This window comes from Embiotoca jacksoni, unplaced genomic scaffold (assembly GCF_022577435.1).
Source record: "Embiotoca jacksoni isolate LCO1_2020_lvr unplaced genomic scaffold, fEmbJac1.0.p SCAF_7, whole genome shotgun sequence".
Taxonomy (NCBI): Eukaryota; Metazoa; Chordata; class Actinopteri; family Embiotocidae; genus Embiotoca; species Embiotoca jacksoni.
The window spans coordinates 4,008,395-4,030,201 of NW_027185425.1; the positions used below are offsets into that span (position 1 = coordinate 4,008,395).

Here is a 21,807-nt window from a genome sequence, read left to right on the forward strand (position 1 = left end):
TGTGTGTTGTAAATTGTCCAAAATATGCAACTAAACTCATACTATGCAATGTTGTCCAAATTATTTAAAGGATGTTGTCCAATTTTATTTGGTGCATGTAGGTGAAACTAGGTGCCGGGGCTGCGGTTTAGGGGGCACTCATGAGCCATTTGGCCACGCCCACTCTAGAAACCACTACAACCACGACTGACACGGGTTCCAAGTTCCATGAGTTTTTGAGTATGTTAAAGCCGCCAAAAAGGCGATTACGCTTAAAGAACGAGAATAATAGGGAAGAAGAATTCCTTGAAGAACAAAAGGGCGCTCGGGCCCTAAAAACAAAAAACAGCACTTATATTGGATCAGAAGTCAGTACGGGCCAAAAAAAAAAAAACAGGACTTTTAAGGGGAGAATAAAGTCAAATCGGAACAACCTTTATCTGTGTATTTATTTGAGTTTAACTTGTGAGTAAGTGAGCGTACAGGTGTGAGTTGGCGATCTGAGAAGAGGACTAGAAGGTCGTTTCAATTAACAGTGTCCAACCGCAGGAAGCTCTCAGGTGAACTTACAGAACATCTGGGCAGAGGACAGGCCACGGTGAGATCTGTTTTTCACACAGAGCCTAGCTGCAAGCAGAGCAGGCCTTGTAAACAAGTCACGTGGACTCGTCAGTAGTTGTTTATTGGAAACTGTCATCTCAGGAGATTAAACATTTTGGCAGCAGTGGGAGTCAAAAGGAAATCCGATTCCCATCCCTGTAACTTCTGCTAAGCATGACAGACATGAGAGTACCTGTCTTTGCTGTAATTTACCTCTGAATTATATCTAGTTGGAATAGATTTTTTTTTTCTAAATGCTTATGAACGTAGTTTAACTGGAGTCATGCTGCAGTTTGACCTAAATCCATTTCTCTATGAAAGTCTTTGAAAATGCTTTCATCAGATATTATTTTCCAGGTAACACATTAAATGTGGTTGATGCAGCAGTAGCACAGATTTTACATAGTATATGATAAAGTGTCGTAAATTAATTGATTGCAAAATTAAACAGCAAAAATTTTGTAGTTATTAAAAATAAAATGTTTGTTAAGTCTGGTAAAAATCTCGTACATGACAATTTGCTACTTTTCAGTGTTTTGTATTATTCAGAACATTCAGAAACACAATTCTCTTGTTTAAAAAACAAAGATTTTACGTCAGGATGCCGGCAGGAATCATTTTCACTTCTACCCTTTTAATCTTTCTTGTTGATAGTTTGTTATTTTGAAGGATGTGCATTTCTCACTTACACCACAACAGTAAGCAGACAGAGTAAGTGTAGAAGTCTCACTCACACCTTTGTTCTCTGTAAAGATAAGCATCCTGTAAATCCTCTGAGTCACAGGTGAGAAACGGATCCGTCGCAGCATCACTCATTAGTATCTGAAGCTTTTATCATGACACTATCTGATGCCTCGCTCACCATCAACTTTAAAAGAACCCTATCAGTTTGGATATTCAGTGAGATGGCTTGTATATATCTGAGAAATGATTAGATGTACAAGTAGAGGACAGTGATTCCATCATTAGCTGAAGCTGAAAAAAAAGAATGGGAAAATGGACGCGGAGCTGATAGCTACCAGGACAGATGACGGTTTGTTTAAATGACATGGATAAAGAGCTGTTACTCCGTCTCTTCCACCCCTCTCTGCTTCCCCCACTCTGCTCCTCTCTGATTTCCTTCATCATGCTCCTTTTTCTCTCCTACTCGCACCAAATCAGATCAAAGAGACTGTCCTCAGTAGAAGGTTGAGACAGAAGTAAAAAAAACATTAAAAAAAAGAAAGAAAAGAAAAATCCTGAATTTTTCATCAAAATCACTACATTAAAATTCTGCTCCGCTGAAACTTTGCCACAAGAGAAGCTCTAACTGCTGTATCTCTGCGTGTCGTGTCAAGACAGATTCTGGCTCAGGCCACCAAAAGACATAACCTGACCTGAAATCCATTAGTCGCAAATATATTCACACATTAACGTCTTTGTAGACCCCACTGGCGTTTGCGTTCAATTAAAAGTGAATAGATTTCTGCAGCTTCAATCCAGTGCTGCACAACAGTCAGCTGCAACAACTCAGCGCAACATGGAAATCTGTAAACACTTGGGATTTGTCAAATGTAGGCCATCAAACAACAGGGCGTCTCCAGGCTTATCGAGCTTGATAATTTCCATCTCCATATTAATTAATTCTGTAGCATTATCTTCACATTAAAGCTGATTGGGGAGGTTTTTCTTGATCCATTAGACCTTATAAAAAAAAAATCAAGCTAATCTTATAATTATATTATTATATGAATAAGATGAAGTATTCATCTGCTTTTTAGCCATTTAACTCGTTTCATCTACAATTAAAAACATGACCACCACGTTCTTCGAACACATTAGGAACCCCAGCGTTGCTTTTTGACAAGGGGCTTTGAGATAATGGTGGGGATGAAACGTCTTTGATTAAAGCACACACACACACACACACACACACACACACACACACACACACACACACACACACACACGCATGCGCGCAGGAGGAGAAATACGGGGAATGTAGCAAGTGGAGCAAAAACGTGCTTTCACTCAGGATTCCTCCGCTAATCCGCCCTGTCGCTGGCGACTCGAATCGCAGCTTTGACTCCAGCAGATCTGGCTGGGAATTACAAGTGTAAGTGTCTGTGAGTGAGAAGAAGGGATTAGAGGAGAGGAGAGGAGAGGAGAGGAGAGGAGAGGAGAGGAGAGGAGAGGAGAGGAGAGGAGAGGAGGTTTTGACTGGAGGAAGACAGAATTAGAGAGAAAAGGGCCACAAGAGCAAGGGAGATGGGAGATGGGAGCTGGGGAGAGGAGAAGAGAGGAGCGCAAAGGGGAGAAGGACAAGAGAAAGATGAGAGGAAGGGCTGTGAAAACTGAGAAAAGCAATTGAGGATTTGAGCGAAGGAAGAAAAGATTTGAGGCGAACAAAAGGGGGGAAGAAGATATCAAGGAGAGGAGAGGAGACAAGAAGGTCAGATTGAAGAGAGGAAGAGGAGAAAAATGAAGGAAAGATTCGAGGAAAAGGAGACAAAGAGGTGAGGGAAGGAGCAGAAGAGACCTTGTATAGTGATGTGCATAGATTTTCATGACGTATGACCGCACCTCCTGTAGCACATCTGTACCTCTCCCACACATCACTATTCACTCATGAACCAAGTATGACCATCCACACACAACTCCCTCTCCGCTACTTTAACACGCCTCACACTGCCATGAACAAAAACACCTTTTGTCTTTTTTTACATGGTTTACAAAGGCAAAAGAAAGAAAAAAAAGAAGAAAAAAAACAAAAAAAACTGGCGCTCCTCCGACAGTCAGATTGAGTTTCTATATATGCAGAAATGAAATGTAATTGAATTCTGTGGTTTATATCAAGTGTGACAAAAACATGGAAAGTAGCCTAGGCTATGTGGAGAGGTGCTTTTCCAGACACCAGCGAAACCCTAAATGATGCAAAAAGGACAAATATCCTAAAGGAAATGTAACTCCCTATTAGGAGGATGAATTAAGACAAACCAAACTCATGAGTCAACATATTTAGCAACAACTGTGTGACCTATTTCACTTTTTCATATTTATTGCATACCAAGGGAAGATGCCACTTATGTTGTTTCTGAGGACGTTCGCAGTCACCACTGGCTTTCAGCTGTGAAAAAGACCACTTGGCAAACTGGCTGCCACGTGGTTGAAAACATAAGGAGAATAATAAGCGCTGTAAATTGTCCCTGCTTTGATATCGATAATCATCGTGCAACTGATGCTGATCTGTAAAATCCATCAGCCTTCAGACAAACAAATATTTACTTACAGCTCCTGACAGAAATCTGAGAAACACTCAGTCCCAGTTTTTTTTGCGCATGAAAATAACGAGACTTAACAGGAAATGTATAATTGATTATTGTCAAATATATTTCATGAAGAAAGCAAGAGCTATGTATTATTCAAGGCCTACATGAGAAATCATAACAGTATCAAAAACAAAAACAAATCTGGAGCTCTACTTAATTTTGTTTATCATGTCACGTCTAGTTTAATATTCCTCTAATATCCCAACAAACATTCTTAATTTTCTTTTAAGGAGTCAAATTTGTTATCTTGCTGTAATATTCTTAAATATTTCTGACAGTTCTCCGTCATCAGACATTAGTTGTGAATTTATGCACGTGATGTATCGTGGTTTTAATTATTTATATTTTACCACACATTCTGTTGAAGATACTTAGCAGTGAGTTTATCTTTCTCTTTTTAAGACGTTTTAACGTCCTATTGGATCAAAGCGTTATATATTACATATTGCTTTTTGAGGCCTAATATCTAATTCACGATGGAATGATTTTCAGATGGACGGCCAAGAACTAAAAAAGAAGGAATGACTTTAGCGACATCATGATGACTTCGGGAAAAAAATGACTGACTTTGTATTACATGAGAGAAGTTGAATGGGAGTCTATGGAGCCTGAGACTTTTTGGAGTCAACCCCTGGCGGCCATCGGTGGTATTGCAATTTAAATTACTTCCGCATTGGCTTAATTTTTCACATCCAGAAGCTAGGTCCACTTTTATATACAGTCTATGGTCAATACATGCAGCAAACATTGTCAAGTAAACCAGTTGATTTTTACTGCTCAAATCACACATCACTGCTTTCTGTTCGCCGAGTTAACTCTGCTTTAGAGGGACTGCTGCAGTAAATGAATCTAAGTAGATTATATGATTGTAATGTAATATTGTATCATTTGAATGAACAATCTAATCATCAATGCTCCAAGATAGCACTTGATGATGTGAGTGCTTGCGAACTAAAAATGGTCCACCAAAATGAAACGTCACTTGAGGAAAAAGCAAGAAAATTGCCACTCTGATAAAACTTGTAAAAAGCAGGAGTGAGTTGGGGGTAAGTAAGCTGCTTACTGCTCTCTGCCCTGCCTGGGGAACCCTGTGATGCTAAATGGGCCCTGGTTTACCATCTGACAGTATACCCACAGGGAGCCAGGCCAAGCGGCTTTAATTTGCCTGACATCAGTTAAAAAAGCCTTAATTGACTTTATAAACTTTATGGCTTTTTCTCAGCGGGAAGGTTTAAGTGTTCTGTGTTTGGCATGGGCTTTCCCTAGAGATGAAAAAAAAAAAAAAAAAAAAAAAAAAAAACCTTTAAAGGGATTTTGAAGGCAGAGAAAAGCCTTCTCTTCCGGGGATGGCAGAAATACAATAGCCATGTTGTCATCCTTGCATACACCTACCGACGGGGTTGTTTCAATATGTCCTCAGCATTGAGGTGGAAAGCCTGCGGTGTCAGCCAACTGTTGCAGAATGGTTGCAATCGATTTAGTATCTGAGGCAAGTCGCCCCCTCGCTCTCTCCTAAGCACTTGAGTCTCTGCCAGGTAGCCCCATCGATTGGACTTTCCACTGTGTTTTGGTTCCCAGTTATAATGAATGAGGGGCAAGAAGGTTGGAGCTCTGTTGCTTTAAAACCAATGACAGGCAGCCATGCAAGCGGCTTAACCATCGGCAGAAGTGCACATCTGAGCAAAATCCAAAGTATTCAGACATGTTTACTGGGTAGGTAACGTTTTAAACAAAGACAATATCTATTTCACCGAAGATACTACGTACTAATTAGCTTTTTTGCAGACAGAAGAAGACACAATAAGCTCCTGCGACTGACTACATGTCAAAGTTCATGCTTAGTTCATGTTTGCAAGAAGGTTAATTTGTACACAGCAGCAGATTAGCTACAGCAGCCTGCGAACTGATAAGGAAATTGAAATTCAAATCACAGCCTTCAGGGGTTCAAAATATATTGACTGCATATACTATAAGGGTCGATCCCTCACAGCAGCATAAGATTCAGATTTCCAAGTAAAACCTAACAAATTTGACTTACAGGGACAATACCACATAAATATTTCAGAGTAAAGATTTTTTTTTTTTTTAACTGATGGTTATGTCCATCCGCCTTCCATAAATACATAAATAACAAACAAACAAAATAAAAAGATTTCTTTGAAATCGACTTAAATTTGGTTATTACAGAGTCAAGACAACTACAGAGGCAGGATGTACAGTTTAACAATGACGTTTACTTTCAAAGATAACAGCAAACTAAATTGCCACAAAGAAATACAATGACAGAAAAACCTTCATGCTTAAATTATAAACTCCTTATAAATATTGTAAATAAAACACAAACAGTCAAACAGTATACATGTATGTACCATGCAGCCCACTGTCAGCTTTGTTTCCTTTTGCAAATTATAATTAACCCTCCCGTTGTCCTCGGGTCAAAATGACCCGCAGCTGTGTTCAACCAAGTTCTATTTTATTTCTATATTTTTATATGTTTGAGGATCATTGGTGATCATTTTTTAAAGAAACCCTCACAGCCTCCTTGTCACCAAATGATCCCAAAAAGTATGAAAACAAAATAGAACTTGGTTGAACACAGCTGCGGGTCATTTTGACCCAAGGACAACGGGAGGGTTCAAAAAAAAATAAAAAGAAGTAAAATCCCTACAAATCCAGCTATTGTACCATTTGTCTTCAAGCATCATCCGGCTTTAACTAAAATAACCGTGTTTTGTTGCAACTGATCAATAATATCAGGCTGACTTCGGAGTCAGGTTTCCTCAGGTCAACGCTCCACTGAGTCAAACAGCTGACAACAGTCTCTCCCCCTTCTGTTTAAACGGTCTTTCCCGTTGACATCTGTGCTGCTAGCTCGCTAGCTAACGCAGGGAGCAGACAGGAAGGTGGAGCTCAGCGCGGAAGGAGGCGCAGGGAGCATCTGACACGTGACGCGAGCGAGCGCCATGTTTATTTATTTGTTTATCTGTGCCTGTGAGCGCATGTAAAGTGTGCACGGTCTGTGCGCTTACGTACGTGTCGACGCGCGCACGCGTGATCCTCTGAGAGCTTGAAGCCGGCGTTTGCGAAGTGATACCCCGCCGTCTCAATCTCAGAGCAGACGGGACGTCTTTCTTTCATCTCTTTCAGATGTCTGTCAGGAGCTTATATCACGAGGCCACGCCGTGCACCTCCTCTCGCACTCTGAGTCAACATGAGATGTCAAGAGTTTTTAAATGGGCAGTGGAGGGCTCCTATGAGGTTGAAATAAAAAAAACAACCTTTGATTTAAATATTCTTAAGGTGCCAACAACAGCTCTTCTGACGTCAAAAGCATCTTGGGACACAGTGATGTGTTAAATTGGTACAATCAATCAAACACACTTAAACATCAGCTCTCCCGTGGCACGTCTCCGCCGAAGTAATATTGGTTCTAATTACCTCCATTGTTTTAAGAGTGAAGGCAGCGGTGGGGGAGGGAAGGAGTGAAAGAGACGAGCAGGTGGATTTCTAGAAAGATAAAAGAGAGGTAATTCTAATTTAAAGCGTCCGATCCACTCGCGGAAGATATTGTTTATTGTGCGAGAGGAAGAGTTCAGCTTGAAAGTAGAACAAGGCCATTTCTTGTGCTTCGCCATCGTCAAAGCTCTAATAGACCCTTCACACACACTTGCACACGTAACAAAGCAGGTTCTCAAGTTCAAATGTAAACATTTCTGCCAGCACCTGAGCAAGCAGCTTTCCCTTTACTAAATAAAAACTAGAATGGAAAGTGATGACAGGGTTTGAAGTGAAACAAAACATAGCAGTGCTCTCATGTGGTGTAAAATGCCCCTTGGCAGTCCCAGCGCAGATCCTCAATCAGCTCTTGACAACAAACTCTGACGACAGCTAAATCTGGAAACAAATGCGCCTTATCAGACCATTCACATCCCTTACACAGCACACCAGAGAGCTCGCCGCGGTTTGTTGCCTACTCTTTGTTTTCACAGGTCGGATATTAGTTGCCATATCTTGCTGAATAGTGAATCAAATATCATCTGAACTGAGCACCTAAACTTCTGCCTCTAACCCGCCATGTAGATGTTCACTGTTTGCCAAGTCCATCTAATCCTGTGGCACACGTCTTCAAAAGCCCAAATAAGTTCAAACTAGCACATCATTTGTCCCGAACAAAACCATCCAGCCTAGTCTTACAGGTATTGAAGAACACTGATTTCTATATTTGCAGAGCTTGCAGTGACTCATTTGAGAGATCAGCTAAAGTTGGCTTTTTTTTTTTTTTTTTTGCAGATAAAGCAAGCAGCCTGCCCTGTTAAAGGTTCAGTGAGGATCGATTGTTAGAAATGGGAGATAATATTGATAATCATGTATTCATTCATGTGTAATCACCGGAAACTAAGATTTGTTGTGTGTTCATTACGTTTGAATATCAACATAGGGAGCGTGTTCTCTCCCATGTTCCTACAGTAGGACAAACCAAACACTGGCTCCAGAAAGAGCGCATTGCGGGGTTTTTTTTTTCCAAGTTTCAGGGCCATCATAGATTCTCCTGCATTGTTGCTGCATTGGGAGGGGGAGGCGAGGGGTGTTCAGCAGGTTTCAATCTAAAGCCTACACACTGCTCCTTTAAGTCTAAAAGGCTTCCTCCGATAACTACTAAAACGGTTTGCTTTTTTCATTGTGTGTCGACCGTCGTTTGCTACTTTTCACAACAACGGTGTAATTTTCAGAGAAAGCAACAGAGCACGCATTTTAGGAACACCCTCTGCAGTACAAGTCGTGGCCTGTCGCACTTACGCGCTCACAATGTTGAATTTGACTACAGATCAAACATTCACTTCTACTTTAAGGGAACGCTGAGGTTTTTAATGGTGCCACATTTGAACCAAAGTTTGAATTTTGAAGCCCTTTGATGTTGACGCGGATCAGCACTAAAGCTGAGTGGCAGTTCTTTTTACTACATTAGTCGGCGATGAGGCTTCACTTTGCTTCCACTGGAATCTTTAACTGAAATGCATGACGGTGGACGCTGCACCAGTGGAGGTGGTACATCCCAGGATAAGACCTGGCACAGAGGCAAAACCTCTAACCTCCTCCACAGAGACTCCGGATTGTGGCAGGAAGTGAGGAAGAAGACGGCGTTTGTTTCAGGCACCACCCTCCACAGCCCCACCACCTCCACATTTACTACACCACACCTACTACTACATTATTAAACAAACGCCATGTTTCAGCCATTGTTTTCCAACTAAGGATCCAGTAATATCAAGCATGAAAACTCTAAAACTAAACTAAAGTACCTGACATGGATTCTGATGTCATTGATTCTAATAACCTGCTGGAATCATTTTACCCTCTCCGGCACGTAATTGAACTATCGGTCATCGACTGAATCGTATAATACGAACATAAACACCCTACACAAGAGGTTAGCTTTACTCTGGAATCTGTTTTCAACCCTGCGCTGCGATATATGTGGTCATTTTTAGTTTTGCCTCATGCAAATGAGAAACTAAGAAAAGCTTCTTTCCTCTGGCCACCAGGCTGCTGAACTCCGTCCTGTAACACCTGTATCCCCGACCTTGTCCAGTATCTTGCCTTTGGCGAGTGCTTTGCACTGCCTCGCATCCAATTCCAACATATCTCCATTTCCCTTTTGCATTTACTTATAATCTTTATTTTGAACTATTTTTCTTCCCAACTTGTACACAACCAAGAAGCATGCCAAATTGCATTCAGCTACATGAATTACTTGATAAATATTTTGATCCTTAATACCTTTAGAAATTTACTTTTCGAGTCAACAGCATTTGAAAATGTCAACAGAAATATTTTAGACCCTGGTTTGCTTTTTTTTTATTTGTGAATAAGGCAAAACGTTGCCTTGCCTGGTCGTTTAACCCTCCAGTGGATGCTTGATGACCTGCGAGTGCCCAGGGCCTCCTTTAAAACTAAATTAAAAACATCTCTCTTTACTGGAACCTTTGGTCTTTCACATGAACTCACCTCTGTTTGATGTTTACACAAGTCAGCAGCCTATATTTTCCTGTCCTCTTTAAAGCAGCCTCAAAAGCATCAGAAAAATATAAAAGCTTTGCCTCAATGTGCCTTTTCCTTGTGTTACACAAGTGACCTATGTAAACCACAAGCAGGCAAATCATGAGCACAAAACAACCTGAACAAAGAAAAGGCTCTCCGACTCTTATGCCTTTCTTCTCTGTAAACAATAGTCCTAAACACCACAGCAAAGTCAGACAATGGTTTTTTTTAAACTCTCCAACTCTAATTGCTTACATGGCCCTTAAACACTGTAACACAAAGCAGAAATAATTGGGGTTGCATTTGACACTAAATGCAACAAAATGCGAGGAAAACACATAATCCACCCCCCTCCCAAAAAAAACACAAAAAAAAACAAGCTCTGATATCTCCCCCGCAAGAGCTTTGCAGCTACACTGCCCCTCTGACCCCAGCAAAACAATTAAAAAGCCCTTGGCATACAGAGAACCTCTAATGAACCACATATGAGGCTGCTAATAAGACAGAGGTATGGGCACCTGCTGTGCACAGCCTGCTAATTCTGGACTGTGAACACAGGGGTGGAGGATTGGAAAGGAGCAGTGGAGGGAAGGAGGGATGGAGGAAAGGTATAAGGAGGAAGGGGAACGAGGGGGCGGGGGGGGGGGGGGGTGGACGGAGCACAGCAGAGGAGGGTGTAATGTCTGCAAGAGGTACAAACTGGGAGAAGAGAGAAACAGAAAGGAGGACAGAGACGGGGAATCAGAGAGCGAAGCAAAAGATGGGAAAAAAAAAAAAAGAAGAAGACGGAGAGAAAATCTGCCAGCCAAGTAGCAACCCCCCTCTGTCCTGGTCTTATTACAGTTAGGAGGGTGAGTTTGTTTATCATCAAGCCTCGGCAGACTACCCGCCCGCTCTTCAGATAAAACTAAGCGCCGGTGCCACTGGAATTCATTATACACGGCGAGCCGTCAGCAAGCTGGCACAGGTCTGGAGAGGAGAGAAGAGCCGCCGCGCCACACAGTTCATGGCTGTTCTATTTGAAATCACAAACATCCCCTTGCTTTTAATTTCTCCTTTTCTCATTTGAATAAAGAGGACAGACACGCTAATTAACGGGGTATTAAATAAAAGCAAGGCAGTGTGCAATGACGGAGGGGGAGGGGGAGGAAGAAGAAGGGGAGGGGGAGGAGGAGGAGGAGGAGGAGGAGGAGGGGGAGGGTGCATGGGAGACAGAGGCAGCGGCGGCAGAGTGGGAGAGATAGTAACTAAAAGAGGGGAGAGAAAGAGAGGAGCTGTGGAGAATTAATAACAGGCCAGATCTCTCCAAGGCCTCCTTAATGGGCTGTGACAGGAATTTATTCACACTTAGGCTGGTATTAAATCAAACGCGAGGCGAGTGGCAGTGGCAGGCTGCAGCAGAGGGGTGGGGCACGAGGGGCGGGGAGGGGGGGGGGGGAGAGGAAGGGGGGGCAGGTGGAGCAGAGAGAACGGCGGGGGGGGTTCTGCCGTGTCGTACAGGTCCAGCATTACGACCCCCCCCACACACACACACCAGGGTGGAGGGTCATCTTCAAGGCCCCTTGGGACGGATAGAAGGATGGAGAGATGGAGCAGGTGAGGGATGTATGAAGAGAACAAACGATGAGTGATGTGCCAATGACAAGACAGCCTGTCCCACGCCCCAGATGGAATGATTATCAAGTAGCCCGGAGAGCCTCTGTGAATCATTCTTCCTCCATTCTGCACAACGTACCGTCAACTCGGCCAGACAGCCAGTCAGTCAGTCAGTCAGTCAGTCAGCAAGGAAGAAAGGAGGCTGATTCCCACCGACTTGGACAGCACTCGCTATAGACAGCTGGCAAAAATGGAATCCACTCAAAACACAAAGCGCCGTCCAAATTAGCTCTCGGTGAAAGAATTCTGCCGGCTAATTTATTTGTCGTATTCTTCGTTTTCCTTCATTAGCTGGCGTGTGACCAGTAATGTGGGGCTGTAATTTGAAGTCACTTGGATGCCACGGAATTTAGTCCTTTTTTTGTTTTTGTTTTTTTTTTTTGGGGGGGGGGGGGGTTATTGGAGCACAAACATGTGGGTGATTGGAGACCCTGAATTGATATGCACAATCACATTCCACGGCGCCGGAGGTCTGCAGCGCGAGAGATCGAGCAAACGCAACCCATTAGGCACCAATGAATTATGGCTAATGCGTCTCGCACGTTTATGCAAACACTGTTGACTCTCGCGCGTACTTCGATGAACTTTGCTTCTTCGTGCACTCACTCTCGTTTGCGTTTGGCCGCAACTCACTACGTGCTGCATGCATAAGAGTGAGCGTGAAAAGGCACACGGTCACGTCCACGCGCATAAACACCGGGGAATACGCACGCTCAAACACGCTAAATTACATATTGTCACACAGCATGCTTCCCGGTAAAGACACTTGTGGAGAGTGATGAGAGCGCTGCGTTGCCACACACACACACACACACACACACACACACACACACACACACACACACACACACACACACACACACACACACACACACACACCCTCCCTCCCCTCTCCCCTCTCCAACTCTGGACAGATTGCATCACCATCCGTCAGGCAGACTCCGACAAACAGCAATTACCCCAATCGACAGATAACGAGAGCAAGGCTATCACTCACAGCCAGGACGCCCCATAAAGCAGCCAGACATTACCATGGAGGAGTCATTTATCTGCCTCTCCTCCAGCCAACCCCAACCCCACCCACCCCTTCAACAACTGCTCCACCCTGCTCTGATCTTTACATCTACTACTACCTGTTCACACCGCCCGCTCAGAAAGGCGGGGATCCAGGCTTAAAGTGAAAGGAGTGCCGAGGTTATGGGGGGGGCATGACGTCGGGTAGAAGTGACACGGTTACTCCCTGTCTTGGCTTCACATGCAGTTCCTTTCAAGGTCGCTAGATGGCGTTTAAGAGAGTACCACACGATGCGTTGCTGATAGGTGCATTTTCATCCACCTGTCTTTACTCCTAGTTTTCACTTTGTCCATGAAAAACAGCGGAGAAGAAATGAAGAAAACTTTAAAAAAAAAAAAAAAGTTTTAAAAAGAGCTCCAAACATCGCAGAAAAGTTTTTACACTTTGTTAAAGTAGAGCGTACAATTAAATAAAAAAATGTGCAATGAGAACAGACTCGGCGAATTCGTCAGGATAAACATAAAGCATTCACATTTACTGAAGGCTTCACTCCATTTAGGAGGCAAAAATCACATACACAAAGGGAGCGTCATGTTCCTCAAATTAAATCATGAATCAGCCAAGGCACTCTTCTGTCATGGTTTAATGTCATCTGACTGGAGAATAAGAACCACGAGTCTTTGGGCTCTTACACCTGGAACAAAGCGGCGCCAAGCTAAACGCAAATGTCAAAGCTGACTCAGTTCTTATTTTCCCGTCCAACAGCCACAGAAGCAGAAACAGTATATTAAAGTTGCACTCAGCTGAGCAGCCGTGGCTGTGTTGTTCTTAAAATGAGGTGTGGTCCTGCGGATTGTTGGCTCAGTGCTGTCTTGAGGCAGCTAAAAAGTAATTGCACAATTAACCAACATAAACTAGCAAAAACGGATTTGGACATGCCCTAAACACACTTGCAGCATTTGCTTGAGACAGTGTGCTTAGATCGTTGAACAGAGCTCTTTATCTTAATGCACTAAATCCTAATATTCACAAAAAAGCAGTGGATGAAAACTACATTCGTTTTCATAATCAGCAATTAAAATAACACGTACTCGCAGTCCTAACAGCAACAGAGTTTTACTGGCCAATTTCCCCGAAGAATACGTGTCTCATTGGGGTTTTAAAAGGTTACTTTCAATTAGGGGGAGGGTATTGATTTCGAAAGGCACGCATGTTTTTAATCATGTTAACTGACAGGTTTCTGGAGATATCCGTTGCAATCATGGTGGCTGCTGCTCGTCCTAGCAAACACCACACTTCTCTTTAAATTCGGATCCAAGGACTGCAAACCGTGTGGAAAGCAGTAAACACAGCGCGAGGCTTCACCGCATCCCCCGGGTCACACCACAGATGCTGGGTCAATATTTTTCAAAAGCGGCGTATAGCAGAAGCCGGACTTCTGGGATGTAGACAAGGATTAGGTAGGGATTGGACAGCTTCTACGACTGGGGCCAAGACTCCCCCTTCACATTATTCCCTCTTGTGAGAACAGAACACACACTTCAATGGCTCTCTGCAGATCACTCTGTTCTGTCGAATGGTAACGAGGGTGGTGTCTGTTCCAAGGTTATTTCAGTCGGTACGGAGTGAACAAAAAGCCCCCAGAATCCTATTACACTGCTGTCCTATCACTCTGCCTATCACCCCTTTCCATGAAGATGCATTATATCATTGTTCATTATTTACAGCAGTGAGTGAATTTAAATTTTGATGGATGTCGTCTTTTCCACAAAAAAAAAAAAAAGTATTTCTATGGCGAAATGTGAAGCTAAACCAGTGTGACATATCAGCTGGAGAGTTTGCAGCATGCCTGGACTTATCTTTTCACTTATGCATCAATCTTCTCCCGCTGTCAGCATCCTGTTACAGAAGGAACCCGATTTTCAATCCTGCAGCCGAATTTCATCAGCTTTCTGTTATTCCTTTTGAAGACGCTATATGAATGGGAACGGCTTAACTCCAACAATCCGCAGCTGTCTACACATCTATCAATCCATCCTTTCATCAATCTTTTACCTGTCTCCGCTCTCCTGTACATCAAGAAGCCCTTGATTCTTCGCCGCTGCTGTACACCGTTTCATTCGTTTCAAACGCTCCACAAGAAATGCTGTTTTTTTGGGGTTTTTTCTATTTGCACGTTGCTACGTTGTTTATTTTGTTGTTGTTGTTTTTTTCCCCCTCTCGGTGCTTTCTTCATCCTTTACCCTCCACTTCACACGTCTACCCTCTCTGACAACGTAGCTATCTGTCTGGTCGTCCATCCATCTTCAAACACCTTTCCCACCCGAGCAGTCCGTGTTTTTTTCCCTCCCTTCACTCAGCAGCATGCTTTCTTTCTTTCCATCCTTCTCTTCTTGTTTTCCCTCCATCGTAAAGCTTTTACTCCTCCGACCTTTTCATTGTTGCATCTCTACTTTTTCACCACTTTTTTTTCCCCCCATATCTTTCTCTTTTTGCTGCCACCTCACCCTTCTCTCGATTCGAGCCCTCCCACCCCCCACTCCCACACACATACACACACACACACACACACACAACTCTAATCCAGAACTATCCTATCTGGCTGGAGTGACTGCAGCAGATGTAGCCAGGCGACAAACATCTGCTTCCCCTGTCCCGCCGCATCTCTACTCTGATGATCAGACTAACCGCTTTAACTCCCCGAAGCTTGCTGTCCTTACTGCTGCCCTAATGTGCAGCTGGGCAGCCCGGGCAAAAATCACAGCTAAATATGTTGCAAACACATGAGACATACACTGGAAATCCAAGAGCCAGATTGGAACTGTGTGTCCCTAATAAGTTCAAGTTTTAGCCTCTGGGGAAAACAACATAAACACAGATCATGTGAGTCAATTGCCTCAACGAGAAAACTCGAAAAGCCAATAAACTTTTCATGAGTTGCATAAAAAAGTACACACAAAAAAATAGAAACTAAACTCTATGCGTTTATCTTTAATGAAAGGACACAGAACAGACAGCAGAATTGACTGCTGAACAAACCTCAAGCTAACGTTTTGATGTGAAAAGTCCGAGCTGCTAAGAGCTGCTGACGGTGGATAAACATGATAACAAGACGTCAGTGGTGTGACAATCCCGGAGTTACATCGAGCCCTATTTGTCTGTGATGGGAACGAGACAGCTGTTTACATGGCTGGAAATATGTTCCAGCAAAGATGAGAAATAACATATCTTTATTACCATCCCATAAGACATACAGAGAACACGCTGTTTGTTGTATACATTTTTTCGGACTTTTTAAAGTTCATATAATTCTTGGGCGTTTGCAGGTTCTTAGTTAGGGCTGTCACGACAAAGCAATTTTAGGTGATGTCTCTTTTGGTTCAATTTCTGCCACCCAAGCCTTAGTTTAGTTTAGTACACATAAAGCAGCCATTTATTATGTGTGGTGTTTCGCATCGTAACTGAATCCATGACGTAGATGTCGAAGTTGAGCACCTTCGCCTAAACAGTCGGTGGTTCTGATTCTCCACTCATGTGCCATTAAACCAGAACAGAGAAAGAGAGCGCGATGAGATGACGTCATTAAAGCCAATCAAAGCTCAAAAAGTGGACGACGACATGGAAGTATTGACTGAAATATGACATTTATGTGATGTCTTTATAAGGATTAAAGGAAACCATTTTGGCCATGTTATTTTCTGACCACGCAGCACTACGTGTACGTCCCTGTTTAGTTCCTTCCGTCTGTCCTACATGCAGGTGATGTTACTACACATTCGTGACGGCAGTTTCGCATTATTCAACGGATCCACGTGTGTTGTTATAGTGTGCCAAAAGAATGCAACGATGCACCAACAAATGCAGAGGTGAAAGACCACAGGCTAATAAACGTGCATGTAAACGATGCAAGTTTCAAACTATTTAGATAATCAGCTTTGCAAATGTATAGGGACAAAGAGAAATGCACTCAACACGTCTTTTAGGCTTTAAGGTTGCTCATTATATGTCTTGGTGTGAAATTCTTAAAGTAAGCAAAGTTTTTGTTTACCACAAAACTCCATGAGACACCTTTGAGGGAACAAAGAATAGATATTGTGAGTTCAGTAAGTCCCCTCAGCGAATAAAGGTCATTCATGGAGGCAGACTAGTTAAAGAAAAGATTTTATGCAAGACAAATGAGATGTGGCTAAAAATCAATACCAGCACGTCCTTTATATTCATGCTTTCAGTGTATGATATATTTCACATTGTTGAAGTTATATATGCTGTATAGATTGTACAGTATAATGAGTTGTTTTTATTTATATTACATTATAAAGTCTTGCTATGTGCTTCAGGATTGCAGAGTGTGAGAAGAGCTTGCCCTGAGCATATTATAGTAGTCTGTCTTCTCAATCACTATATACTTGGATCATTTGACAGAAATCAATTTGCATGCTAATGCTTTGCATAGGCGGAAGGTCACATCACAAACAAGGTTATTTATCACTTTGATACAAAGGTCTCTAATAGCACAAAATTACACTCTGTTTCAACTCCAGTATTTTATGAACTGTCACTAAAACTCGGGAGAGAAAAGATGCAATACTTTCATTTTTGTTTTTCGCGGAAATGCTGGAAACAAATTTCAGTATTTCAGTCCAGTGTTGCAGGAATTGGAGTAAACACTTGGTTATTTATCCACCACAGCATCAGCAGGCTTTTACTGCTTTCTTTGCAGGTGTGGCAGCTTTGTGTGAAAAGGAGATGCCGTTTGTTTTGGATGGGGCTGAGTGCAGCTGAGTGCAGGGTTCACTGCAATGTTTCACTGTAGTGTTAACATTTAAAAGCAGCCAGGGGAGCTGTACTGAGCTCTTAAAAATAACCAATTCTCATCTCTGCCGCTGACACTTCTGACCTTGGACCATTATCATTGCCGCGCACTCAGACGGCTTGGCATGCACAATGTGTACAGAGCCGGCACAATGCACACACAAAGAGAAGAAACAGAGATGGGCTTCAGCCAAACGTGCACACACTGAAAGCATGTGCGCGAGCAAACACAATCTTGTCTCTCTGAAGAAAGAACAAAAGCTCTTTCTCTTACTCTCACTCGATGTATATACAAACAAACACAAAATCCAGGGCAGACGAGAAAAAGTAACAAGTTTCTCCTAAATAATGCACGATGTGTTTCACCTGAATCTCTGCCAGGCTCCACTCTTCATAATTACTGTACTCAAGTGAGATATAGTTGCTGCTGGGAAGTATAATGTGTAGCTGCTGGCTGTTTACTTCACCTGCATTTACGCAGGATCTAGGTTTCATTGACCCAAAGCCGATATTTGCACGTAGCGGTTTAATGTCATCGTGATGGGCCTGTTTCCCAGGGAGAGATTAAAGCTAATCCTGGATTCAAAAATAATCTACGATGACAAATACCAAAACATCAAGAGGCAGGGTTCGTCAGTGTTCACAGAGCACTGAGTCACGGTCCGAGTGGCCAATTCAGCAACGCTGCGCAGCACTGTGACAAACGTTCCTGCATTTTGTTTTCAATGCAAAACAACAAGTCATTTATCCTATCTTTACCTCCAGAAAACAGGAGTGATTTGTCTTGCTCTGTCTCATTTCTAGTCGTTGGAACATTTCAAATGAATTCCCATACCAAAGTTTGGACTCCTTTCGTAAATTCATTTGGGTCCTGTGTTTGTGGAGGCGACACAACCAGCACAAGCAGCACTTCAGCTGTTTAGTAATTTCCTGACCTTGAAATGCCCTTCATGCATCTGTGCGGTATTTTAGTACCGAGCACAGAACACAATGAGTAGGTTGGAGGAGAGGTGCAAACAGGAGCGAGGTTCATTCAAATGAGGCAGTGATAAAACACTTTTGTCTTTATTTTAGTGGGAAATGTCTCGAAAATTTACGACGGCATTTTGGGAGCACATTAAAGAAAAAACATTTGCATTTCAAGAATAACAATTCAAGAATAAAGTCCAAATGCTGTCTGCCTGGCACCAATACGAAGAGTTTAACTTTATTCTTGACATTTCCACCTCCAAAACAAACCAAAAATTCCTCCTCTCATTTTTTTTCCCCTTAATATGGCCCCCATACTCCGTCACAAACATTTCACGCTGAGAATAAACTCAAAGCACATCTGTTTCTGGTGTAACATCACTCAGCTGCTCAGCTGATTAGTTCATCAACAGCGAATTCCAAACAAAAAGAGCAAGGACGGGAAAATGCTTAATAATAATTAACATATAAACAAACTACGTTAATGAATCCCTCCCAAGAGAGCAGGTGTTTAAACTGGCATAAAAATGAATGTTTATTGTGTTTCGGTAAATCTATACCAGTATCAGTGATTTCCACAGTACTTGATGTCCACAGCTGAGCCTCTCCTCCAGTTTTTCAAATCCCCTCTGATTTGAGAAGTGCCGCACAAGAGCGCAGTGCAATTACAGGCGACTGTCCACTGGTATTTACCTTTATTAACTCCTGAGCGAATGACACCAGGCTGCTAAAAGTACTCCCAATCAATACTACACACATCAGACGGGTCCCTTGTGAGTGCATTCTGCGGTTTACGTATGAGAAGCCGGATTAAAAGCAGCTCATCAATCCTACGTGTCACCGCCTCCTTCCCAACTTTCTACTTAGTGACAGTGGCATTTTACATTTTATTCTTAAAATGCATTAAAGTGCAAACGCTACTTACAGCATGATGTTCATAACATGAGATACAGTGGAAAGAAAACTAAAAAAAAGAAAAAATATCCCTTATCTTCACCGACATTTTGCATCCTCATTGTACACGCGAGATAAAAAGCCGCGCCATCTGTCTCTGGCTGCAGATCTGAGGGGTTCAGAACGTGCTGCTCCGAGTCTGTTTCCATTTGTCGAACTGTTCGTGTCATACATCACCGTGACTGGAACAGCTGTTTCAGAGCCATAAAACCAATGATGTGACTGGCTGAGAGTGAATGTATTAACCATCACACCTACTAGTATATATCGAACATGGTCCCGGCCTTTTACATGCTGAGCTGCTGTAGCTACATTAGCAGCTGTGCATGGCGACGCCCACATAGTCCTCTTTGCACTTGTCATTGCGCTTGTGCAATTTAAATAGGGTCCTAATAATCCTCAAGATTCCTTTAAATCCACTGCACCTATCGAATAAAGGCAGAAATCCCTTAAAAATCCTTAAAAAGCAACAACAACAAAAATTAAACATTATACTAAAATAGAGATTAGTCTTTCATGGCCTCATCCAAAATAACTTTTTTTTCATATATTTTCTATTGTTAGGTTTGTTTAATTAATGTGTCAGAGGCCGTCTTTCTATGCTCCTCCATGCTCAAATGTACCAAGTTCCTCTGTAGCGTTCGACTGCCATGACTCAGGAGCAAATCTGTCTTCAACATTTCAGACTTGACTGACACGGCGCATCAGTCTGAAGAAAAGCTCTCGGCTCTGCACTTCAGAGGGTTATAAAACAGCCTCTTTATCAGAGCAGAGCAAAAACTTATCTGACAGTAAATAAATTTCAAAAAGCTCTTAGGTGTGTTTGATGTGTGACAGTTGAAACCGCTCCAAAAGTGAATACCTTACTCACAAAACATGGGAGGAAAAAAGAAATCGAGTCATCTCTTCTTTCTTGCTGTTAATATTTAAAACGCCACCAGCTGCTATTTTGCACGACTCGGCTCTTTGTAGCCGATGGTCAGCTCATCTTTCTTTATTTGAAATATATTTATATACTACAGAGGTATCTGATTAGCTCACTTACACTACTGTTGGAGTCTTTTTGTGCATATTTGCAACAGAAGTCCGTTATAATTTAACAGTTTATAATCTGGGTTCATTAGTGGAAAATTGTTCAAATTAGCTTAGCTATCCAAAGTTCATGGCCATAAATAAAAAGCCCCCCCCCCCCCTCTCAATGAGGCATCACACCAGTCTGGGTACCAATGTTACACTTTGCCTGACCCTCACCCTTGAATAAGACATAGAGATGCATGAAATCCCTCAACTGGGGCAGCAGCTCAGGTCCAACCTGACAGGGACAGTTCACGGTTTTATTGTAAAATACCATGAGCTCCGATTTTGAGGTGGTGCCACTTATTTAAGCTGATTCACACCGTGCTGAAAAACACCGCCCTGCAGATCATGGTCTAATGAAACCAAAGGGACAACATCGTCAGCATGAATCAGGGAGGCAATCCTGAGGAAACCAAACCATGACTTTTCCGACCTAAGAAGACTGAGAAGTGACTAACGAGATTTAAAGCTGCTTCAGCACACCATGGTTCCATAATAACTCCCATACGTGCCCTTGTTTCCCAGGAAGCCTGAGCACCGTCTCAAGCATCTAAAGCACCTTTTCCACGGCCGGCACCGGCTCTACTCGACCCTACTCACTTTTGGCATTTTCTGGATTTTGTTTTCCACTAATAGTAACCTCCCCCATCAATACAGCGTCGTTACAATAGCAACAACGCATGAAACCTCTGCAACATCGTCTTCATCATGACACAGACGCTGGCTTTATCCTTTAGTCAGCAACCACGTCTCGTGCTGTGCAAGGCGGGGAATGTGATTATTCACTCTGACCAATCAGCGGTCTGCAGTGTTTTTACATCTCCTTTTAGTATCAGCTCAGCTCATTTGGAATCTTCAACCGAGGTGATACCAACAGCAGCAGGTACTATCAACAATTTTCTCCCAATAGACAACACCTATTGACCACCTGACAGGAATGAACTTTTTTACAATTCTAAATGAAAATCTATAAACAACGTTGCATTGGAATAAAATTCAACAATTTGTACGCAGGGTGACACGAGGACAGAGACCGCTGTGGTATTAAAAAGTTGCACACTGAGTCCGATCAGCTGTAACTGATGGAGATAACAAACTGACGGAGAAGAAGTTAAACTTCTATCTGTTCTGCTTCATCAGGTCAATATCAGCACCGATAGCAGTTTTAATGTATCAGGTGGGTCCATCCCGACTGAGTCATCACTGCCATAGACGGATGGGGTGATGGAAAAATTGCAAGCTGGAAAAATGTCTTCGTGTTCGAACATTTGTCAAAGTGCTCCTACAAATACAGACTACTGACAAGGTGCTCTCTCTCTCTCTCGGACAAAATTAAATGATGGCTCAGAATACTTTAAATGCTCAACGAAATGAAAAATGTTTTGAAACACATTAGTG

At 42.5% G+C, this 21,807-nt stretch overlaps 1 protein-coding gene across 1 annotated transcript in view; it reads right to left on the minus strand.

Annotated features, from left to right (window-relative positions):
• The window catches only part of med30 (mediator complex subunit 30), a 49,507-nt gene that overhangs the window by 17,390 nt on the left and 10,310 nt on the right, over positions 1-21,807 (minus strand). The window lies entirely within an intron of this gene.